At 38.5% G+C, this 25,304-nt stretch overlaps 1 protein-coding gene and 1 long non-coding RNA gene across 2 annotated transcripts in view; one reads left to right on the plus strand and one right to left on the minus strand.

Annotated features, from left to right (window-relative positions):
• The window catches only part of ANKFN1 (ankyrin repeat and fibronectin type III domain containing 1), a 221,931-nt gene that overhangs the window by 110,239 nt on the left and 86,388 nt on the right, over positions 1 to 25,304 (plus strand). The window lies entirely within an intron of this gene.
• LOC129147384 (uncharacterized) overlaps positions 1 to 25,304 on the minus strand; it is a 125,643-nt gene that overhangs the window by 14,987 nt on the left and 85,352 nt on the right. The window lies entirely within an intron of this gene.

Consider the following 25,304-nt stretch of genomic DNA (forward strand, 5'->3'; position numbering starts at 1 on the left):
AAAGCAAGATGAAGGTGTCTGGACTTTATTTGATGAACTCTGCAGATCACTGAATAAGATAAAGACAAGATCAGAGACTGAATGATTTCAGTGGCAATACAATGTATGAAGTATTGGAAGAGATGAATTTAGAAGAAAATTAATTAGGAAGCTACTCAGGAAAGAGGTCATAACAGTCTGAGCTGACTGCTATAGCAGCACCAGGAAAGGAGAGTCCAGAGGAGAAAGATATTACAGAGATGCTACCATCAAAACAGTCCAGGCTTACATAGTGCCTACTATATGTGAGGCAACTGTTTAAAGACTTTATATGTATTAACTCTAATCTTCACAACAACCCTATGAGGTAGGTATTGTTAAGATTTTCACTTTGCAGATGAGAAAACGGAAGCAATGAGGTTAAGGAACCTGCCTAAGGCTCACAGCAGAGCCAGATATATCTCTTACACTGGTGCTTGAATGTGGTAGACATAAAGAAATCTAGTTCCCTGACTGATAAAGACATATGGAAACACCCTGGACAGTTCTAAAATCTGACAAAGCCTTCCACGCATACTCCAAGATGCCAGGCCACAAGGCAGAATTTCCGTGGTCAGGTCACTGTTGCTCCCTTTGGGCCACAGAAATGTTCAAGTGGCATATGTATTTCCTTTCTCCTTCCCAGGCCCTGTTCCCATGTCTGCAAACATTGCTCTCCCCACACCCTATAGCTCCTGAGGAACTTCCAGATAATCCCACTCTGTCTGTAGTATCTTCCTTAAGACAGCATTGAATTGGTTATCACTTTGGAATTTTTGTATCATTCTAAGACAGTGATTTTCAACTTTTCTCAGCTCATGGCATACATAAACTAATTACTAAAAGTCTGCAGCACACCAAAAAAATATATCTTTTGCAAATCTGACCAAAAATAAGGTATGGTTTTGATCCATTCACACCAGACAGCTATTGTGTTGGCTGTTGTCTTTTTATTTTCTTTTCTTTTTTTTTTTTTTTTTTACAATGTAAGGTAAAAGAGATCAGTGCCCCTGATTAGTCAGGTATTGCAAGTTTCACAAATGGTTGCGGCACACCGTTTGGGCACACAGTTTGAAAATTGCAGCCTGGGAGTACTAGCAACAACAGCTAAAGGCAGCCACCCAAGAATGACTTCCCACAGCCATCTTTTGATACAATTCTGACATTTTCTCTCATCTGCCAAGTCTGCATGAAATTCAAAGTTTGGCCAGCAGTCAGACATGGCCATTTTCCTCTCTTTCTGTATTTCTCCTGCTCAGGGTTTGATGAAGGGTTTCATCAGTGCTGCCCAACTTGACATTTGCTTCTTCCACTTGATTAGTAAGCTATCAGGAGCTAATTTATCCAGACTGTCAGCTCTTTAATACTTGGCCACGATGCCAGCAAATTCTATCAGCATTCACATATTAACACCTCTCATCTCAGGAGACTTACATTTGGTGAAGTTGAAACAAAAGGTCACAAGTGGGCTCTGTTAGTGACTGGAGGAGATTAATTAAGCATTATAAATAGATTGTCTGTTGCATTATGGAGTAGCTTTCTTTATGTTAATTTATAAGGTCATAAACTGAGTCCTTAACCTGACCCTCTCAGGGGTTATTTAAAACAGCTGGTGGCCTACTGTACCCAGAGAAGGACAGTGTTTAATTCAGGGCTGAAGTAATTATTTCATTATGGAAATATCAGCAAAATTATCCTAAGACAAGGCTAATTATTTTGTTTGCTTTAAGAAGAAGAAGAAACAATGAGAAATCCACAGAATGAAAAGGCAATTATCTAATTGGTTAGAGGGAAGGCTTACCCCTGCAGTATTTAAGGTTTGGCAAAAACATCTTGCACTGCTCCCCAGAATTTCTGGTCTCGGCAAAAAACCTCAAGCCTATTTTGATAACTGGATGTTTTCCTCATTTGTGCTTAAGCCAGTGTTTGAAAGAAGATCTGATGCTTCTGTTTCTCACTTGTTGACACTCAACTCATCAACATGCTGGGGTTTTTTTAAGAGTTTGTTGATATCTAGAAATCTTTTTAAGAGAAGCTCTTTATAAGCCTCCTTCAAATCATGGGGGCCATGCGCCAGGCCCATTGCCATTACTACTTGGACATGAAAGCTGTCAAATTCAGCTTAAAACCCCGGAAACAGTTTTGAGTGAAACCCACGGGATTTTTCTGCCTGCAGCTCCTCTGAACGCAGGGAAGCAGGGCTGAGAGGACTACTGTTGCTGGATGCTTCTTCTTAGATTCAAAGAGCCCTTGCATCCTTTGGTCCCACCTCACCAATTTTCATAGTTTGCAGAGCACAGCTAGAACTACTTCAGATCTTTGGACAATTGCCAGAACTTTGTTCCGAATTTTCTCCTCACTGCCTTGGGTAACCTGCCTGACGCTTTCATTTGCTGAGGATATGTCTTTTCTCTGCAGGCCCAAAGTAAAAAACACTTTCAAAAGTGATTTTGCTGCTCTTTGCAGGGTGGATAGAACAGTATCCTATAACAGGTGCAGTACAGCATCTGTTTTCTATCCACAGGATAAATTATTTTCTACTTTTTAAGAGTGTGCCCTGAAGCAGTCCCATTTTGGGGTTTGCCAATTTTGAGATGCTGCAATAAGTGCTCCAGTGAATCTGAGTATCTTGGTTGAATGTTGCCCTTCCCCACCTCTCTTCCCATCTTGTGAACCACCTTAAAACTTTCCACCAATAAGATATGTTGTAAAACACAGGGGTTTTTTGGGGTTTTTTTTTTTTGCATATTCTTCATTTAGAGAAAAAATTTACCCACAAACAATATAGTATAGGGTTATCTAAAAAAAAAATGTCAAGATTTAACCTTCCGGGAGAAACCAAGATGGCAGCATAGGTAAACACCTGAACTGCTGCCTCACACAACAATTTCGAAACTACAACTAAAAGATAAAATGGACATCATCCAGAACCACAGGAAGGCTGGATGAGTGGAAATTCTACAACTAGAAGGAAAGAGAAAAGCACACTGAGACTCAGAGGAGCTGCGGAAGGCAGAGGTACAGAGGTGCACGCGCGGAGAGGGCTGGCAACTAAGTACGCGGCTGGCTTTCTCAATCGGGAAGAAGACAAAAGCTCCCAACTGCTCTGAACTCCAGTTCTGGGCGAGATTGTGTGGACCTAGACTCATACGGGGAGAAACTGGACTGTCTGGCAGGGGGCGAAACTCGAGGGCGGCTTTCTCTCAGAGGTGCTTGCAGTGATTACTGCGGGACACTGAGACCCAAGGGCCTCTTAGGGCAGGGCTGACGGGAAGCCATTGCTGTTTGCTCCGCCCTGAGACTCCACCCCATCCAAGCTGAGCGCAGAGGCTTTTGCATATGAGTGGTCTGGTTCTTTGAATTTTAAACTTACCTAACAAACTGCAGCTGAGTCAGTGAGACCCAGAACATCCAAAAGAAGGCCCAAGGCCCCGCAGCAGCTTGCATTGCTTCACAGCTGGGCCTCATCTGGGCACCTCCAAAACCCAAACAAAGAAGAGGAATCTGCAGATCTATCCATACCTCCTGCTGGGTGACCTCAGGCAGAGGCTAAATTAGCACCTCCTTGGAGATCCAAGAGCCAGTGTACCAAGGGGTCAGAGTGGGACCATCCAGATTACAACTCCTCAGATCCATAAGTGACACTCAGGGGGCAGACTCAGTGAGCACCAAAGCCCCAATGAAGCAAGTCTTGTCTCATAAGGGTGTCTCCAGCACAGAAGTTCTCCCATCGTAGACACAGCTGATCCTCACAGCCAATTGGCCTGGAGGTCAATTCCTCCCAGTGATACCAACAACAATCAAGGCTTAACTACAACAAGACTGTGCACACAGCCCACAAAGGGTGCACCAAGAGTGTCCACCTTAGGTAACTGGGGAGGCTGACCCACTGGGCTCTATAGGACACCTAGCACACAAAGCCACTCTATCAACTCGGGGAAGCAGCCAAAATGTGGAGACAAAGAAACAGGTCATAAATGAAATAAATAGAGGAAAGCAAATGACTGGATATAGAGTTCAAAACCACGGTTAAAAGGTTTTTCAAGAATTTTCTAGAAAAGGCCGATAAATTTAGTGAGACTCTCGAGGATATGAAAAGGGACCAACTAGAAATTAAGCATACACTGACTGAAATAAAAAATAAAACACAGAGATCCAACAGCAGATTAGAGGATCGCAAGAATCAAGTCAAAGATTTGAAATACAAAGAAGCAAAAAACACCCAACCAAAAAAGAAAGAAAGAATCCAAAAATATGAAGCTAGTGTAAGGAGTCTCTGGGACAACTTCAAGTGTACCAACATCCGGGAGTGTCAGAAGAAGAGAGAGAGCAAGATACTGAAAACCTATTTGAAGAAATAATGACAGAAAACTTCCCCCACCTTGTGAAAGAAATAGACTTACAAGTCCAGAAAGCGCAGAGAACCCCAAACAAAAGGAATCCAAAGAGGACCACACCAAGACACATCATAATTAAAATGCCAAGGGCAAAAGACAAAGAGAGAATATTAAAAGCAGCAAGAGAAAAACAGTTACCTACAAGGGAGCATCCATACTATTGTCAGCTGATTTCTCAACAGAAACTATGCAGGCCAGACGGGAGTGGCAAGAAATATTCAAAGTGATGAACAGCAAGAACCTACAACCAAGATTACTCTACCCAGCAAAGCTATCATTCAGAATTGAAGGTCAGATAAAGAGCTTCACAGATAAGAAAAAGCTAAAGGAGTTCATTACTGCTAAACCAGAATTATATGAAATGCTGAAAGGTATTCTTTAAGAAGAGGAAGAAGAAAAAGGTAAAGATAAAAATTATGAACAACAAATACATATCTATCAACAAGTGAATCTAAAAGTCAAGTGAATAAAAAATCTGATGAACAAACTGGTGAATATAATAGAATCAGGGGCATAGAAAGGGAGTGGACTGACAATTCTCGGGGGGAAAGGGGTATGGGGGGTGCGGGAAGAGACTAAACAAAAATCATACACCTATGGATGAGGACAGTGTGGGGGTAAGAGCAGAGGGTGGGGTGGGAACTGGGTGGAGGGGAGCAATGGGGGGAAAAAAGAGGAACAACTGTAATAATCTGAACAATAAAGATTTATTTTTTTAAAAAAAAGATTTACCCTTCCCCCAATGTCTCATCCCTAACCACCAAGTTCATTTCTGTTATGAGTTTTGTGTATTTCCTTACAAATCCTTTATTGATGCATGTACACATATACTCTATGTATATGCCTATGGAAATACAGCTTTGTTTGTGTGAACTCTAATATGAATGTTATCACACTGTCTAATCCTACAACTAGATTTTTTTCAACTCAATAAACCATGTACAGTGTTTAATCTTCACTCTTTTTAATAGTTGTATAGTATTCTTACTCCCTAGATAGAGGTGCCATAATTATTTAATCATTTTTCTACTCGTGAACATAGGTTGTTTTATTTTTTTGGTGTTGTTAATTCTCACCCAAGGATATTTTTTCCATTGATTTTTTTTTAAAAAGAGAGTGGAAGGGAGGGGGAAAGGAGAAAGAGAGAGGAGATAGAGAAACACTGATGTGAAAGAGACACATCGATTGGTTGCCTCTAGCACACACCCCAATTGGGGCCAACAATCGAACCTGCAACCTAGGTATGTGCCCTTGACCCCAAATAAAACTCAAGACTCTCTAGTGTACAAGCCAATGCTCTAACCCAGTGGTCGGCAAACTTATCAGTCAACAGAGCCAAATATCAACAGTACAACGATTGAAATTTCTTTTGAGAGCCAGATTTTTTAAACTTAAACTTCTTCTAACGCCACTTCTTCAAAATAGACTCTCCCAGGCCGTGGTATTTTGTGTAAGAGCCACACTCAAGGGGCCAAAGAGCCGCATGTGGCTTGCGAGCCGCAGTTTGCTGCCCACGGCTCTAACCAGTGAGAAAAACCAGCTAGGGCAGTTTTCTCACTTTTTTCCCTTATTAAATGATGTTTCAATCCTTGTATAGTCATACCTTGGAGATATTATAGGTTCGGTACTAGACCACTGCAATAAAAAAAATACTATCACAATAAAGCAAGTCACCCAAATTTTCTGGTCTCCCAGTACATATAAAAGTTAAGTTTACACTATGCTACGGTCTGTTAGGTGTGCAATAGCAATATGTCTAAAAAGACAATGTACATATCCTAATTTAAAAATACTATATTGCCTAAAAAGAAAAAAAAAAGGACTAACCATCATCTGAGCTTTCTAAGAATCCCTTTGTTGGTGGAGGGTCTTGTCTCACTGTTGATGGCAGCTAAAGGATGGAGTGGCTGTGGCAATTTCTTAAAATAAGACAGCAATGAAGTCTGCCACATCAACTGACTCTTCCTTTCATAAACGATTTCTCTATAGCAAGCATACAACACTGTTTGATAGCATTTTAGCTGTCATAGAACTTGTTTTGAAATTGGAGTCAATCCTCTCAAACCCTGCCACTGCTTTATCAACTAAGTTTATGCATTTTCTAAATGTTTTTGTCATTTCAGTAATCTTCACAGCATCTTCACTGTGAGTAGCTTCCATCTCCAGAACACATTCTTTGCTCATCCATAAGAAGCAACTCCTGATCAGTTAAAGTTCTGGCATGATACTGCAGCAATGCAGCCACATCTTCAGGCTCCACTTCTAATTCTAATTCTCTTGCTATTTCCACCACAGAAGCAATTACTTCCTCCACTGAAGTCTTGAACCCATCAAAATCATCCATGAGGGTTAGAATCAACTTCTTCCAAACTCCTTATAATGTTGCTATTTTGACCCATTTCCATGAGACATGAATGCTCTTAATGGCCTCTAGAATGGTAAATCCTTTCCAGAGGTTTTCATTTTATTTTTTCCAGATCCATCAGAGGAATCATTATCTACAGCTTTATGTATTTCTTAAATAATAAGACTTGAAAATCAAAATTACTCCTTGATCCATAGGCTGCAGAGTAGATGTGCTAGCAGGCATCAAAACTTTAATCTTAGTGTACATATCTATTAGAGCTTTTGAGTAACCTGGCACACTATCAATGAGCAGCAATACCAGGTGTACCGGTTCATAATGTGGATTTTTTTCAATAGATGAAGTTACACATCTATTGATATATATGTGATTTGATATGTATGCTATTTTGTTGTATTGACAGCAAGCTTCAAAACTTCATATGTCAAATTTTCTGAAGGTGTTAATATCATAGATATTTTTATACTTAAAAATGTCGAATTTTGTGCCAAAAAAAAGAGCATTTGCAGGAAGTTTTAATTCATTATTTTGAAGAAGTTATTGTATACTTTGGGAAGCTTATGGTGAACAAGCTCCATCTCAAAATACTTGTGACCACTGGTTTAAACACTTTAAAAGTGATGATTTCGATGTGAAAGACAAGGAACGTCCAGGTCAAGAGAAAAAGTTTGAAGACCAACATTTACAAGCATTATTGGATGAAGATGCATGTCAAACTCAAAAACAACTTGCAGAAAGATTCAATGTTGCTCAGCAAACAATTTCTGATCATTTACAAGCAATGGGGAAGATTTTAAAGGAAGGAAAATGGGTGCCACATCAACTAAACGAAAGACAAATGGAAAACCGAAAAGTCATCAGTAAAATGTTGCTTCAACGGCATGAAAGTCTTTTTTGCATCAAATTGTGACTAGCGATGAAAAGTGGATTTATTTTGAGAATCCCAAACGCACAAAATCATGGGTTGATCCTGGTCAACCATCAACATCAACTGCAAGGACAAATCGATTCGGAAAGAAGACAATGCTCTGCATTTGGTGGGATCAGGAAGGTGTGGTGTATTATAAGCTTCTAAAATTAGGTGAAACCGTTAATACTGATTGCTACTGCCAACAAATAATCAATTTGAACCACACTTTGATCATGAAACAACCAGAATGTTCCCAAAGACAGGGCAAAGTAATTTTGCTTCATGATGACGCACCATCACACACTTCAAAACCAGTTAAAGGCACGTTAAAAGATCTTGCCTGGGAAGTAGTAACCCACCCGCCGTATTCACCAGACCTTGCTCCTTCAGATTACCACTTGTTCTGATCGATGGCACACGCACTTTCTGTGCAGCACTTCAAAACGTATGAAGAAGTGGAAAATTGGGTCTTTGAATGGTTTGCCTCAAAATAAGTAAAATTCTATTGGGACGGTATCCACAAATTACCTGAAAGATGGGGGAAAATGTGTAGCTAGCGATGGACATTACTTTGAATAAAGCACTTTTGATGTTTCTCTTGAAATTATGTTTTCTTTGATTACAACATCTGCATTATTAACCAGTACACCTGGTATTTTGCATGGAATCTTTTATTCTGAACAGTAGGTCCTAACAGTGAGTTTAAAATATTCAGTAAACCACATTATAAACAGATGTGCTATCATCCAGGCATTGTTCCATTTATAGGGCACAGGCAGAGTAGATTTAGCATTAATTCTTAAGGGCCTTAGGATTTTTAGAATGGTAAATGAGCATTGGGTTCAACTTAAAGATAATAGCTGCATTCGCCCCTAACAAGAGAGTCAGCTTGTCCTTCAACGCTTTGAAGCCAGGCATTGATTTCTCCTCTCTAGCTATGAAAGTGCTGGATGGCATCTTCTTCCAATCTAAGGTGGTTTTGTCTACATTTAAAATCTGTTGTTGAGTGTAGCCAACTTCATTATTTTAGCTAGATCGCCTGGATAACTTGCTGAAGCTTCTGTATCCGCACTTTGCTCCCTCACCGTGCACTTTTATATTATGAAGATGACTTCTTTCCTTAAATCTTATGAGACAACCTCTGCTACCTCCAAACTTTTCATTTGCTGCTTCCTCGCCTCTCTCAGGTTCACAGAATTGAGAGATAGGCCCTTGTTCTGGATTAGGCTTTGGTTGAAGGGAATGTTGTGGCTGGTTTGATCTTATATCCAGACCACTAAAACTTTCTCCAGATCAGCAATAACTATTCTGCTTTCTTATCATTCGTGTGTTCACTAGAGTAGTACTTTTAATTTCCTTCAAGAACTTTTCCTTTGCATTCAAAACTTGTTTAACTGTTTTGTGCAATAGGCTTAGCTTTTGGCCTTATCTCAGCTTTCATCATCTCTTCCTCACAAACTTAATTATTCCTACCTTTTTATTTAAAGTAAGAGATGTGACTCTTCCATTTACTTGGACACTTACTAGTAGAGGCCACTGTAGGGTTGTTAACTGGCCTAATTTCAACATTGTGTCTTAGAGAAATAGGGAGGCCCAAGGAGAGGGAGAGAGATGGAGGAACGGCAAGTCTATGGACCAGTCATAATGCACATATTTTAAATTCACAGTCTTATTTAGGCCTGCAGTTGATGGTGCCCCAAAACAATTACAACAATATCAAAAATCACTGACCACAGATCGCCATAACAAATATAATAATAATGGTAAAAGTTCAAAGTACTGGGAGAATTACCAAAATGTGACACAGAGACATGAAGCAAGTAAATGCCTTTGGAAAACTGACGTCAATAAGCTTGCTCAGTGTAAAGATGCTACAAACCTTCAATTTGTAAAAAAACGCAGTTATCTCAGAAGTGCAATAAAACAAGGTATGCCTATATGTGTCTCTATGTGAATGCACAAGTCTTTCCACTTCTAGTTAACAATCCCAGAATATGTGTGTTTTCTTTCTAGGATTGTCAAATAGAAGTAGAAAGATTTGTGCATTCACATACTCTGTCTTATTGATCTGTCTACACCTGTGATATTCCCATATAATAACTTTACATTTTAACATCTGGTAGGGCAAGTCCCTCCCCATAGTAATCTTGTCCAAAATGTCTGTTATTTGCACATGTTCTTTTCTAAATGAATTTTAGAACTGGCTTGTCAAGTTTATTTTTTAAAATTTTATTGGGCTATCGTATTCCTAAATTAATTTGGTGAAGCTCCCCATTCATCACATCTTCCTAACCAAGCTGAATTTTACTTATTCAAGAAAATTTAATAATTTTCTTTACATGGGTCTTCTACACTTCCTGTTAAGTTTCATGACAGGTGTATTTTACAGTTTTTGTTACTATCATGAGTGAACTTTCTTTTTTAAGATATTCTACTATTGGCTATTATGGGTTTATTACTACTTTTTTAAAAATCTTTAATGGGTTGCTTTACTTTACTCTCTTAGTAGTTTTTTCCCCCAGTAGAATGTCTTATATCTCATAAATTTTCCCCTTATTAACTTAAAGTTAAGTGTCATTTTGTCCCTTCCTTTCTAATAGTTTTCTTTTTTGTATCTCACTTTAACGAGAATCATTGTGAATTCTAGTTCCTACTACATTGTGAATAGTAACTGGGATAGTAGGTATCCTTCTCTCTTACCTTGTTTTGTCAACATGCATCTAATATTTTACTAATGAGTATGATGTCACTCATACACTGCTAGTGGAAATGCAAAATAATACAGGTTCTCAGAAAAAGTTTGACAATTTCTTTAAACACTAAACATGCAGTTACCATACACCCTACCAATTACACTACTGAGTATTTATCCCAGCAAAATGAAAACAAATGTTAACAGAAACCTTAATTGTAATGACCAAAGTCTGGAAACAATTTAGATGTCCTTGAATTGGTAAATAATTAAACAAACTGTATAAATTCTCACACTGGAATACTACACAACAATCAAAAGGAACAAATTACTGACACAAATAACAACCTGGATAAATCTCCAGAGAATTACGCTGATTGAAAAAGCCAATCCAAAAAGACTACATAGGGTTTTATTCCACATATACACTCTTAAAATAACAAAATTATATGGAAAGAGAGAACAGATTAGTGGTTATTAGGGATTAAGAAGGAAACAAGGAGGGAAATGGGTATTTAGGACTCACTTTTTTGTTTTCTAGCTAATGGATATATTTTTAAATACTTTACTTTTTGAAGGATTTGGAGAGAAAAAGGGTGGCAAGCCTGTGTGTCAGTTTAGCATCTTGATCCAATCTCCAAGTCACTTCTCCTTTTTTTCCCAGAGTGTATGCTCAGTAAACATGACCTCATGCTAATATTAGCCTAAGCCAACATACTTATGAAAGCATATCTGCTGCTTAAAAAAATTGTGTAAGTTACCTAGGGACAAACATGAAACTGGGTTTTTGTATCAGCTGGTGAAAGATTATTCCTGACACTGATTTCTTTTTCTTCCTGTTATATTTGGGAAAATCACAGATCCATAAAGTAATAAGGACTTTGGAATATGTGAGTTTTTCCTTATGGTATGAGTTCCTTGAAGGCAGAAATCTTGTCTTTTCCATTTTTTCACCTCACCACCTCGTTCCAAGAGCACAGGCTTTCTTTCTTTCCTGAAAACATTGTCCCTATCGCAGGACCCTTGTACACAGTGATCCCTCTGCCAGGAGCACTGCCTCTCCCATTCCCTGCCCACAGATTGTTCAGGTTTCTATTAAACTCTTTTCTTCAAAGAAGCATTTTCTTATTATTAAATACCAATCAAGTCTGTTATAAGTTTCATGGTGCTTTTCACCTTTTCTTCAAAGTAATGTTCACAACCTGCAAACATATACTTATTTCTTTAAGTTGAAATAGATTTATTATAGAACTTCTCAGTCTTTAATATCTAATATATCCAATAAATTATTTCTCAAATTTAATTATTTGACTATCACTGGATGTTTCATGGGAATGTTTCATGGAACCTTGAGAATATTTTAAAACAGGGATTCTCAAAGTAAGCTGCATGTTCGAATCACCTTAGAATCCATTCCAATCAAACCCTTCCAAGATAAATCAAATATGAGTCTCTGCAGGGTGGGGACCCAAGCAGAGATATTTTTTCAAGAACTACTCAGTGACTCTAACACTCAACTAGGCTGTGAATGCGCTGTTGTGGTTCTAGTATCTGTCCCTCCCATCAGACTGTAAGTCTCAGATGAGCAGGGACTTTTAGTTCATCTCTGTATTACTAGTACTTGGCACAGGGCTCAACTTATACATAGTAAGTACTCAATTATTTCATTGTGAGTCATAATAAACACAGTCCCCTTGTTTATGGGGCTTGGAGGTTAGTGAGGAAATCAAAGCTCACCAACATAAAATTCACTTCACAGTATGAGGAAAGTAAGGCCTGTCATTGACTCAAAGTGTTGAGGCTGGAGTTTTTCACAGGCTTTGTCCAACACCCTCTTTTATTGAATCTCACCTCTCATCCCTTTCCTGTTTAAGTAGTCCCTAGTTCTCTTCCCCGACCCGCTCCTCTCACTTTCAGTTTCATCCTCTGCATTATGCTGGCTCCCCCAAAGCCCGCTGTCTTTAACACAGTTGCCACTGGAAAGTTTCTGCAAAGGTGATCACATCAGTGCTGAGTAGAGCAGCTTAATTCTTCCTCCTCCCCCTCACACACTCCTCCGGAACTTTGGAGCCATGAAGCCTCTTGGCGGAGAGGGAGGCCCACCAGGCAGCTCTTTATTGCCATGCAACTGTGAGATTCCTCCCTACACTTCCTCCTGGGGAAAAGTCAGCCTGCCAATCGAGATTTAACAGTGGAGCAGTGCATGGTGACATGCCAAGCCCCCCTCTTGCTACCCCCCACAACCATCCCCATCACCACCTCACACCACCATCCCACCCCCAGACTGAACAAACTGTATCACTTACCCCCTGGGAGACTGGCAGTTGCTGAGGCCAGACGCCACAGGGGCTGGTGAGTTTCCAGTGGCCACAAAGGCAGGTCTCCGCTCAAGGCGCAGCTCTGTCTGTGGCTGCCTGACTGGGCACAAGGCTGGGACTGCAGATGATGCACCACTTTCTGGGCCACCTTCTCCCCTCAGAGATTTTCTCGATTCCTTTTTGGCCAGAACCCTTTGCAGCATTATAGTTTGTCAATAGTCCGCGACTGCTTTCTAGAATTTCTCTCCAGGAGAAAGTGTGTTTTTCTAAGAAATAGGTGTTCTAGCCTGAAGCCTAATTTCATGTGAGGGCTCAAAAATGAAACAAAAATAATCACTCTCAAGTCTGGAAGCTGGGGGGCCTCTCCATGCTGTGAAGAGTGCTTTCTTTTGGGATGTGGGAGGCAATGGTGGTCCTCTGTGATTCTTAAATAAAATTTTTCCAATTATAAAAATAATGTACACCCCCCCTTCTATCAGCCAGGCTCCCAGCAGAAAACAGAAGCACACTCAGCTTGAGTTGTTCAAGAAAACTTAATGAAAGACTTAATTTACAGATTGTGCAAGGGATAGCAAGACATACAGGACTGGTAACTTTGGGAGGCTGTCATTATCCTATGTTGGAAAGGAAGAGGGGTAAAGGCTGGGGTAGGGGCACCAGTCAGGAGTTGCCTTGTGAAATAACACACCCACCACCATACAGAGGCACTTTCTAAACCCAACTAGAAGCCCAAGGGCAAGGGGCCTTGAATGATGCAGTCCATAAGGGTGTCCTAGAGACACAGAGCAGGATAGCAAAGGACAAAAAATTTTCTGGAGGTGAAAAAGGATAGAGGAACAACAACAAAAAAATAAAAATAAAAACTAGTATAATAATTATAGAACATTGCAAAGAATAGAATTGTTAAACAGAAACAAATGATTCACCCTTAGTCTTACATTCCAAAGGAATCTACCGCAAGAAGGTAGATTTTGACATATCCATAGTAGAGATCACATATTTAATAACAATGGTGAACACTTGTCAAGGCCATACCACTCCAGGCATTGGGTCAAGGCATTACAAGCACTGCTTCTTCAAAATCTCAAGCAGCCCTACAGAACAGGTAGATTGTTATCCTCTCCTCGTGAATGAGGACTCTAAGGCAAAGAGGAACTTACTATGGGCATGACAACCAGTTATTGATCCCAGAGCCTCTATTCTTAATGAGTATGCTCTACTACCTTCTTTTCCACTTTACAACCCCATGTTTTGACTTTAATTTGAAGCACTGTTTCAATCCATACATAATACTACATGGAATATATTAATATGCATTTTACTGTTTGATTATTGGCTATTCAAGTTGCTCTTAATTTTTTACTGTTATAAAAGCTGCTGCCATGAACATCTCAGTATTTAAGAGTTTTCCTGCATTTTACAATATTTCTTTAAATGACAGTTCTAGGTTTTCTTCCCATTTTAAAATCAGTCTTGGTTTTTCTATCACATCAAGTCACAAAGTTGTAAACAGATAAATGTGGACATGGAAAGTAATATTAAAATTATCCAATTCTATCACTCCACCCCCAAAGAAAAGGAAAATTAAGAAAAGTGGGGGAAGTATACTGGGTCACGGAGCTCTAAGTTTAATGAGAAATGGCATCTAAACAGGTTGAAGATCCATCATTCCCTTCCCTACATGTTCAATGGGAACACAGCCATGAATGATGAACACAGTGCACACAGAAGGGCTACTACACATGAACCAAATCTAAATAAATGGATGGGGCTGTATCTCTCCTAATCAACCACTTTCACTTCTAATGAAGTGTGTGCTCAGGACTACATTGATGAATACAAACAATTCATCAGGACAACTTAGATCAAACTGTTCACTGCCAAAGAAAAGCTTCCCATTGATGAAGGATTTAGGCTATTCTACAAAGTACTTTAAATTCTAAAATTGTGCACATGGTTTAGGGAAGTTCATCCCGCCCTTCAGTACAGTAACTGATGAACCATTCAAGGAAAATAAGATGAACTATTTTCTAAAAATTACCTAGAATAAATTCAACCTCATTTAAAAAATATATATATATATATATATATATATATATCTTCAGCAAAAACAACTGTATAAGCAATTTAAAAGAGATATAAATTTCATACAATAGTCATAATCCTCTTTCTAATATATACTAGTAATAGCTTTTGAAATCTATAAGAAAAGTGAGGAAATGATTGTTCATAGAGAAACACAGCATATAAAAGAAGTTCAGCTTCTCTCATTATAAGCAAATACAATTTAAAACTAACCTGAGATACCACTTTTCACCTTTCAAAATGGTGAAAACACAAGTTTTAACATACCGGTACACTCAAGAGTTTAGTCTCTAGGAAACAGTCCCTCTCATGTAATGCTGACAGGAGAATAAATTTTTATGACCATTAGGAGGGCAGTTTGGCAATATGTACCAAAACTAAAAATGCGGCCCAGCTGGTGTTGCTCAATGGTTGAGTACTGACCCATGAACCAGGAGATCACAGTTCAATTCCCAGTACATGGCCCGGGTTGTGGGCTCAACTCCCAGTAGGGGGTGTGCAGGTGGCAGCCAATCAAAGATTCTTTCTCATCATTGATGTTTCTATCCCTCTCTCCTTTCCTCTCTCTGAAATCAATAACATATTTTAGTAAAAAATTACAAATGCAAATAACTTGGCAATCTTTATTATGGATATTTACCCTACAGATATACTTACAGCTGTATAAAATAAAATATGCACAAGACTTCATATCGGCATGGTTTTTAAGAGTAAACTGCATCACATGCAGTTGGTAAGAGCAGAATATCTATTAGTGGCAAACTAGTTAAATAAATTGTTCACACACATCTATACACAGCAGCAATAAGAATGTGAAATCTCATCATATGGAGAGATCACCAAGATAAATTTTCAAAAAAGTTTGAAAGAGTACATATAATACTGGTATGTTACCTTTTGTGCAAAATGGGGGGATCTATATGTTTGCTTGAGTCTAATAAAGAAATCCTGGAAAGATACATAAGACACTAAGAACAGTGGGTACCTGTGGTTAGAGAGCAAAGCTAGGAACTGGGAAGGTGGCAGACAAGGAATTGAGGGAGACTTATAGCAGTCTCGTTTTTATTACCTCATGGTTTATGAACCATGTGGATCTATTCAAAACATTAAATTTAATAAAAGGATCAAAAGGAAAAGTAAAGTTCATGGGATACAGAGGAAATAGAATGAGTCAAGAGAAGAAAACGCAATGGAAGGAGGCATATCAGACAGAAGACTATTATGAGGAATAGCAGAAGAAGTAAGGACATGTAGAGAAACACTTTTCATCCCATGCCCAGGAGCAGAAAATGCCTAAGAAGAGTACATCTGAAAGAAGAACAAAAATTTTCAGTACATTTCCAGTGTTTTCCCTGTATTGACAGACAGGAGAGAATAATACAGTAAGCTAAAGTGGGCAAATTATTTCAAATCTTTCAGTGAGAAAGAAAAAAAGTATCTGTTGCTATCATTTCTGTGACCATAGAGGGTGAATTTCATGGGGCAGACTCTCATACTATATGAAATAACACATTTCTCTAAAGGAGCCTTTTGTGGTGCTTATTTAAGCTATCAGCAAACTGAAGAGTCTTAAATGACAAGAGTGTTTACATATTTAATTTTTGTGTAACACTAGAACCATAAAAGCTCTCTCGCTGAGATGGGGAATATGTGACACATGCAGTTAATTTGCACATTAAATTATTGAACGAAAAATACACACATTATCCATTGCGACTCTAGGATTAGGTCAGGTCAAATTTTATTGCTTTTGGCCAACGGCTTTTGTAAGACTTATAAGGCTAAGAGCAGCTACAGTGTGATCTTTGGTGTAAGTTATAGAGTTAAAATGAGGTTCTGAGTGGGAAAATACTTAGCATTTCAGAGGTAATTTCATGAAAGTCATCAGAAGACTAGCACATCACTGTGTTGATTTTACTGGAACTTTATAATATCACTTTAGCTCTGGTTTCTGAAACTGCCAAGGTTCATGTATCTGCCTGACGATAAATAGCCAACCTTTTCTAGATTGATCTGGAATGGATGCTAATTTGAATTACCCCCAAGAAGTTTCTGGCATGGGACCAAATAAATATGGCAAGAAAAAAAAGGGAGAAAAGGTGGATGATTCTGTAGCTCAAGGGTTCCAAAAATAAACATTTGATGGGCTAACGGTATCTCATAGTATCTGCCTTCAAACCTGGACATGGGCATGAAATCTGGAAAGGGTTTGATTATTCTATTAAAGAAAATTTGTATCTTATAAAAAACAGTCTGCCAAACAAGGTATTTTGAACAAAGCAGTATCCCTTATATTGGTTTATGAGACAAATGTATTATGTATTAGTGGTAGCAGCAATGGTAGCAAGTATTTCTGAGCTCTCAGTATGTGCCAAGCAAAATGTTTTGTGGGTTTTAATCCTTTCTACAATCTTACAAGATAGGGTCTATTCTTCTCTTCATTTTTTAGAGAAGGGAAATTAAAAAGTTGCCCAAGTTACACAGCTAGAAAGTGAGAAAGCCAGGATATATATTCCTTCAAAGTGCATACTCAGGATGTCGTATTAGACCTCCACTTATGTTAAAACATATTCAGGCTTTTATTATTCTACAGTAGTGGGTCAGAGGTCACTTATGATCAATAGGTTCTTTGGATTTGGTTATGGCTTCTAAAACATAAGCTTGAATTAAGAGAATCCAACCACTCCCATCTCAGAACTGCTGAAGTATCAGAGGACTAAAGGCAAGATGGAAAGTAATTTAGAACACTTTTACAAGAAGTTTAAGTTATATTTACTATAGATCATTTTAGCCCCATAAGTCTATATCAGAAATAAATTAAACTGGAATAATCTCAGAGCCAGATTTTAACAAAATGTCTAGATGCTTTCTTCAATGCTTTTCTCTTTAATTATAATATGAACCTCCTAGAAGATTATTTTAGTTAGCAGAAATAGCTACACATTTAGTAAAGTAGTTAGCCCATCATAATATTCTGGGTCTCTTTATGAAAATTATCATAGATGTTAAAGGAGTTTTATCTTCCTACTAGAGGCCCAGTGCATGAAATTTGTGCATGGGAGGGGGGGGTCCCTTAGCCTGGCCTGCACCCTCTACAATCCAGGACCCCTCAGGGGATGTCCGACTGCCGGGCATCCCTCTCACAATCCGGGACCACTGGCTCCTAACCACTCGCCTGTCTGATTGCCCCTAACCACTCTGCCTGCTGGCCTGATGCCCCTAACCACCTCTGCCTGCCGGCCTGATTGCCCCATAACTGCTCCCCTGCTGGCCTAATTGCCCCCTAACTGCTCCTGCTGGCCTGATCGCCCCTAACTGCCCTCCCCTGCCGGCCTGTTCACCCCTCCCCACCTCTGCCTTGGCCCCACCACCATGGCTTTGTCTGGAAGGACATCTGGAAGATGTCCAGTCTAATTAGCATATTACCCTTTTATTAGTATAGATGTATGTTTGTCAACCAAATTTCCCCCAATTTTTTTCTTTGAGACATTATAGTTAAACCTGGATTCCTATTTTGAATTAACAGAGGTATAAATTGCTAGTGGATTAGGATGAAGATATCTGTGAAAATGATGGGAGCTTTTATGTGGATCCAGCAGGGATATTCTCTTGTATTATCTTTGTGATGGAGAAAAAGACCGATCAGATTCTTTATTTTCAAAAACTACATTCAACTCAGATATTGTAAAAACAAACAACAACAAAAACAGAAGTCACATGTATTAAAGTTAGATTATATGATTAGTGCAAGCTTTCATTTCTGTTATATATTTCACAAATACTTATGCCAGGTAAAAAATAGAGAACTAAACTATGATGCAGCCTATAGTACTGGTATCCTTCTTGGTTACAGAGGTAAACCAGCTCCTGAAAGATCAGTGTAGCTGATTCTGTGGAAATGGTTAAATAGACACAAAAACAAAAGCTTTTCCTCCCCTTTCAGACTGGGTTTCACTATAGGAATAAAAAATGACTAATAGAGTGATAGGAGGATGTCATGAGATCATGTTACTGAAAAATACAAAAAGGTAAATGTTTTTAAGAATTGTTTTTTAAATCTGCATCTTATAATTTGTTTTTCCATCCTATGAGACTCCAAGAAAGCAGATGGATTGCAATAATCTTAAAATCTCACCAAAAGACAACTTAAATTTATAGGAAGATGGAGTAGACATACTCCTCCTGCTAAATATAACTGAAAACACTGGAGTGGTGTAAGAGCACGCCAGCTCACACAGAAGGTTTGAAAAATATCCTGAGTCTCATAAGATAATATGAAAATGTCCAGCTTTCCATTTAAAACCAGGATGATTCCAAACTGAATGAAAGAAGACAAACAATAGATGTCAACATTAGGATAACAGAGATGTTAGAACTTTCCAACAAGAGTTTATAGCAGCTGTGGTAAAACTATTTCAACAGGCAATTACAAACCTGCTTGGAACAAATGAAAAAATAAAAAGCCTAAGCAAAGTAATAGAACACCTTAGCAAATAAACAAGTATAAAGAAAAACTAAATGCAAACTGTACAACTGAAAAATGCAGTAACCAAAATACAATGCTCAGTGGAAGTGTTTAAGAGCAAAATGAAGGGATGGAAGAAAAAAATTAGTGAACTAAAAGATAGAGCAATAGAAATTATCCAATTTGAAAAACAGAGAGAATATAGACTAAGAAAATAAATAGAGCCTCAGGGACCAGTGAGATGATAACAAAAGATCTAATATTCATATCATTAGAGTACCCAAAAGAGTGGAGAAAGAGGGCAGTGCTGAAAAAGTACCTAAAAAAAATGATGACTGAAAACTTCCCAATATTCGCAAAAGACATATACCTACAGATGCAGATAGCTGAGCAAACCACTAACAGGATCAAACAAAAGAAACCCACACCAAAACACAACATAGTCAAATTGCTGAAAACTAAAGGAAAAAAATATTTTAATGCAACATGAAAAAAACAACACCTGACCTACAGGAGAAAAACAATTCAAATGATAGTGCATTTCTCATCAGAAAACCTGGGGTACAGGCAGAAGTAGAACAATATTTTCCAAGTGCTAAAAGAAAATAATTGTCAACCCAACCTGGAATCCTATACCCAGTAAAATTACCTATCAAAGTGAAATCAAGATTTTTTGTAGATATAGGCAGGCTTTTTAAAATTTATATTGAAAGGCAAAGAAACTAAAATAGCTACAATAATTCTAAAACAGCAGAATAAAGTGGGGGGAATTAGTCTACCCAATTTTAAGACTTAATGTATAGCTATTGTAATAAAGACTGTGTAGTATTGGTGAAAAGTTAGATATTTACAGATCAGTGAAACAGAAGAAATCTCAGAATTAGAGTAACACAAATATGCCAACTGATTTTGGAAAAAGATGCAAAAGCAATTCAACTGAGGACAGATAACCTCTTCAACAAATGGTGCAGGAGCAATTGGATATCCAGAGGCAAAAAAAAAAAAAAGGACCTTTACCCTAAGTTTCAAACCTTGTACAAAAATTCATGCAAAGTAGATCATGAACTTAAATGTAGAAAAGAGAATATAAAATGCAAACCTATTAAATTTGTTGGTACCACTGATCATTAGCAAATTTTTCATTTTATTTTTGTCTCTGTTAATGTTGTGTTTCTCATTTTTAAAATAAATTTTTTCTGCAAATAGAAAGCCTGTGAATGGAATGATTTCCATACATAATGATTATAAAATTATTTGGGGAATGCCTATAATTTTAGAGGTGCCCATGGGAAGAAGAATTTATTTTAAAGTCTCATTTATTTAAAAGCCTGTTTCTAGTGCCATCTGAATAAATCCTGATCCATGATGAGGAGAGGCTACAGAAGTTCAGCAGCAGCTCTTTAAATGAGACTCAAATAACCTTTATGACCTTTGTTCCTCTTCATTAAGCCAAGTTCTCCCCAAATCACTAAATAACCTTAATACTCTTATTATGTCTAATTTTCTTCTAAAACATTAATTTAATAAAGGAAGAACAGATACTATTTTTTAAACACAAGCAATCACAATTCCCTTTCTCATTCATTTCAATTTGTTCCCAGTTCCTCTACTTATCAGCTGCCTGACCTTGAGCAAGTACTTACCCCCTCGAACCTGTTACTTCCTAAAATAAGAAGGCAAAGTTTCTGCTATTTTCAGAATCATAAAAATGAATCCACGGTTACTTCAATAATATACTAGTATAATTTAAAATAACTGAGAGTATAACTATTAAGCAGGGGAAAAGCTAGGCCAGTTTTGAGAATTGAAGCCCCAAACAAAAGACTTTCCTTTTCCTTTGTCCTGAGACAACTTACCATAACTAGGAACCTACTAGAATTCTCCCAAGTCCATGTTATTTTCCTTCTCCAAGGAGTAGGGTTTAACCCTTTACACTCACTTGCTTTTTTCTCAATTCCTTTATTCTACTCGGGATTTAATTTTTTAAATACGCCAGACTTTACAAAGCGAGGCAGTAGAATAAAAAACTGGAGTTTCTTTTCATACAAACTTAATTTGGATTTTTTTATATTTCAAATTATTGATACATTCAAAGAGTATAAAAAGAGCTGCTACCGATGCTAACTGTGTCGAGTCACACTCGACATTCGAGCGCAAAAGGTTAAGATAGTTTCAGCCATGCACTTCCTAGAGGCTTTATCTTTCCTACATGGCTATTTCAGTGAATCAAAATATACCCCTGTATTCTGTTTGCTTTGTTAGTCAGAGGAAGGGAATCCAATTTATCTAATTCTGGAAAATCAAAACCCAGTAAAAATTAACAAAAGAATTGGGATTTTTAAAATGGTCTTAAGAATGGCCCTTTGTTTTAAAATGTTAAGAGTAAACAAAAAAGGGTACTACAAAATAAGAGGGTTAGACCTTTTTTAAAAAATTATATTTTTTAAAATACAAAAAAATTTATACACACTTTAACAGCTGATAGCTCAATTTTGAAAATAAAATGTTTTTTAATAAACACTGTATAATTATTCAAAGTGTGTGTATGTATTTTGAGGGGACACCCTATATAAAAAATAAATTTTAGAAAAGAGTTTTATTTAAAATGGTGATGTGATGAGATCTAAAAAGCAAGAACCAACATCATAAAACACTAAGAGTCATATAAAATATGCATAATTAATCAAAGAAAACCCCAGGATTCTGGAAGTTAACAACCAAAGAAAAGCAAAGATCATCTGGTTCAACCTATTCTTTTAAAACTGAGGAAACCAAGACCAAAACAGGTGAAGGAACTTGCTCAATGTCACAAAACTATTTGACAGAGCCGAGATAAAAACATATATGCCTGCTCCCAATTCACTATTATCTCCACAAAAGCACACTACTTTCCAAGAAAAGAAAAAAATCACTAGAAACTAGAGACCTAAAGCCTAGGCTAGGAACCTTGGGTTAATGCACCTAGCCCATAATCTGAGCAATTTGTAGAACTGAGGTGAGATTTCTTGAGTTTGCAGAAGTTGAGAATTCTCAACAAGAGGAGCTTGTTCAACTCTGATCTCCCTGGGATTAGAGTAACATGCTGAGGGCATTTTAGATCCTTGGTACTTCTGCTGACATCAGAAGTTCACACCTCAGTCTCAGATCCCTGCATTCCTAACTGAGGTGGATCATCAGAACCAACAATCAGAGCGTGGGAGTAGCCCATTGTCCCTCCTTCTCCAGGACTCTGGTCATGATTTTAATACACATAAATTCAAGAGTCTGATTTTACTCTTTATGTGGATTCCCTTTAGGCATAACCAGATTTATATGGTAATGACTACAAGGCTCCGTCCTCCTTAACATGCAGAAAATCTTTCACATACTGGCCCCAACATACCCTTCCAGCTTTATCTATCACCAATTGCTATCTTGCATCCTAAGGCTAAAACCTTGGATGTAGCAAATAATCTCATACCTTGGACTTATCATATACTGTAATTTCATGCCTTCACACCCATGTACATGTTGTTCCCTCTGTATGACAGGCCATTCCACCTTCTCCCAATACCTAGGCTGGACAAATGAATAGCTGGCTGGATTAATGGATGGATGAAAAATGAATGAGGGAATGAACAAATACACTATAATTTGAAGAGTACTATCCTAAAGCAGCTCCAGCTCCCAAAGAATTAAAATTTAGCCTCTCCTCTTTAAGGAGTCTCATCTTCTTGTTGGACACCAGTGTTGTGGTGATCAGCTACCAGGTATGCAGCAAAGTCTAAATAATGATTATGATACCGAAGTTGGAGTAGTGAAGTTGTCAGAAAATTCTTTTTTTTTTTAATGTTATGGGGAGCTCAAGGTCATCCATTACTATTAATCTCTCTCACTTGTATTTTGATAAATTTTGAGTACAAAATAGGTGAGATTATACATAGGGTTCAGGTAATTGTGCATGACCCTGGATTCATCAATGTGCATCATATATGGGAATTTATCACCTACTAGAGGTCCGATGCACGAATTCATGCAAGAGTAGGCCTTCCTTCCCCCAGCTGCTGGCACTGGCTTCCCTCTGGCACCCAGGACCCAGGCTTCCCTCCAGCCGCCGGCAGGCACCTGGGACCTGGGCTTCCCTCGCAGTCCTGGCTTCGTCCAGAAGACGTCTGGTCTAATTAGCATATTATGCTTTTATTATTATAGACTAGAGGCCCAATGCATGAAAATTTGTGCATTGGAGTGGGGGGTCCCTCAGCCCGCCTGCCCCCTCTCATAGTCCGGGAACCCTCAGGGGTGGGAGGCGACCTGGCGATCAGGGGAAGGCAACGCCCCATCACACCTCTGCTGCTGCTACTGCTGGCAGCGCAAGCCTTGGCCGCCCCTGGTTACCTGAGCCTCGGGTGGCCCTGGGCGGCTGGGCAGCTGACATCTGAGGCTTGCCTGCGCCACGGGCGTTGGCTGGGCAGCCACCATCTGAGGCTTGCCTGCGCTTCGGGCTGGCCCTGGGCAGCTGGGCAGCTGCCATCCGAGGCTTGCTTGCGCCTCAGGTTGGCCCTGAGCGGCTGGGGAGTCGAGGGGACTGGGGAACTCCAGAGGCAGGCACGTGGAGAGGCCATGCGCCTGCAGCCCTAGCGGGGCTGAGGGGACTGGGCACCACCATCTTGTGGCTGTGGGCACTGCCATCTTTGCAACGGCATGAGGGTCAATTAGCATATTTCCTCTTTATTAGATAGGAGGATAATGTTTGCAGTAAAGGAAACAAGCTTGGAAACACTATAGTAGAAAGTAACATCCTATGTTGCATCTTCTGACTTCTTAAATTAAAATGCCTTAGGAGGAAAAACCAACTAAATTAAATACATAAATATAAATAAATAGTCTTAGGGCATGTCTTTATGCAATTAGCCATCATTCATACTTTGACATCACTTACCATTAGATATGTCTTTAGTTTTTAATTAGAAGTTTAACTTTCCTGTGTGACAGCTGGGTTCAGTGTTCTGATAATAAAAGAAGGCAGGGAGATAATCTGGAAACTTGGCACAATGGTGTAAAAAGGTAGGCTTATTCAGAGGAATGGGGTAGCTCAGTGAGGAACATGTAGACCCTGTTCTGGGTGCAGGCCAGAGCAGGAGAGAGAGACACAGATAAAAGGAGTTAGAAGGTCCCACAAATAACTCTTAACTGCTTCACAATCTTCCTCCACTCATTCATGTGGTGCACATTCAGTGAATAAGGCACAACCCCAAGACAATGGAATTCCGAACATTGGTTCTAAAACACTTTGGTATCGTTCTCCCTTTGAATAGCTCATGGCCACAATGGCTCTGCCTGCCCAGGAAAAACACATAGCAAAATAAACCCAAAAAATGCATTTATGCACCTACCTAGTATATCTTATCTACAACTGCAGGACTTTTATAGGCACTCTGAAGCCAAGCCTTAGAGTTCATAGAAGTCCATGAATTCTAGGCTAAGGACCCTGTGATCAATTAATTAATATTGGCTGATCCTTCCAAAGTTTGTCAAGTATTTTTCATGCCATTATGTCATTTAACAACCTAATTAGCCAGGTACCTCTCATATCTTCCTCATGAGGGAACAATGTCAGCCTGGTTTGTCAGATTATATTCTCTGTTTTTACCTCAATGGAAAATATCTGGAAGAAGATTCAAAAACTGGTGTCAGCAATTGCCTCTGGGAAGCAAGCTAAGGGGAGATAATCTTTTGTAGTGTTCATATATTTTCCATATGTGATGTCACTTTTTTTAAAAGAAAGATATAAGATCTGCTACTTTTAAACCTGAATTTTATCCCTTTCAATGGATGAAATGATGGGTGCAATTAGAAAATTCAGGTATTTCCAACGTCTTCTGAGAAATGAAACCTTTTTATACAAATTGACATACCATTTAAAAATCTTTACTCTCTTAATACTAATCAGATAATTTATGGCCAAATTACACATTTTAAAAGTAAATTTCTTTGTAGCATAATGAGATTACATCTTGCTAATATATGGTATTTATATCTATAACAATTAAATGGTTTATTTGGTCTCCATGGTTT

Source organism: Eptesicus fuscus, chromosome 20 (assembly GCF_027574615.1).
Source record: "Eptesicus fuscus isolate TK198812 chromosome 20, DD_ASM_mEF_20220401, whole genome shotgun sequence".
NCBI lineage: Eukaryota > Metazoa > Chordata > Mammalia > Chiroptera > Vespertilionidae > Eptesicus > Eptesicus fuscus.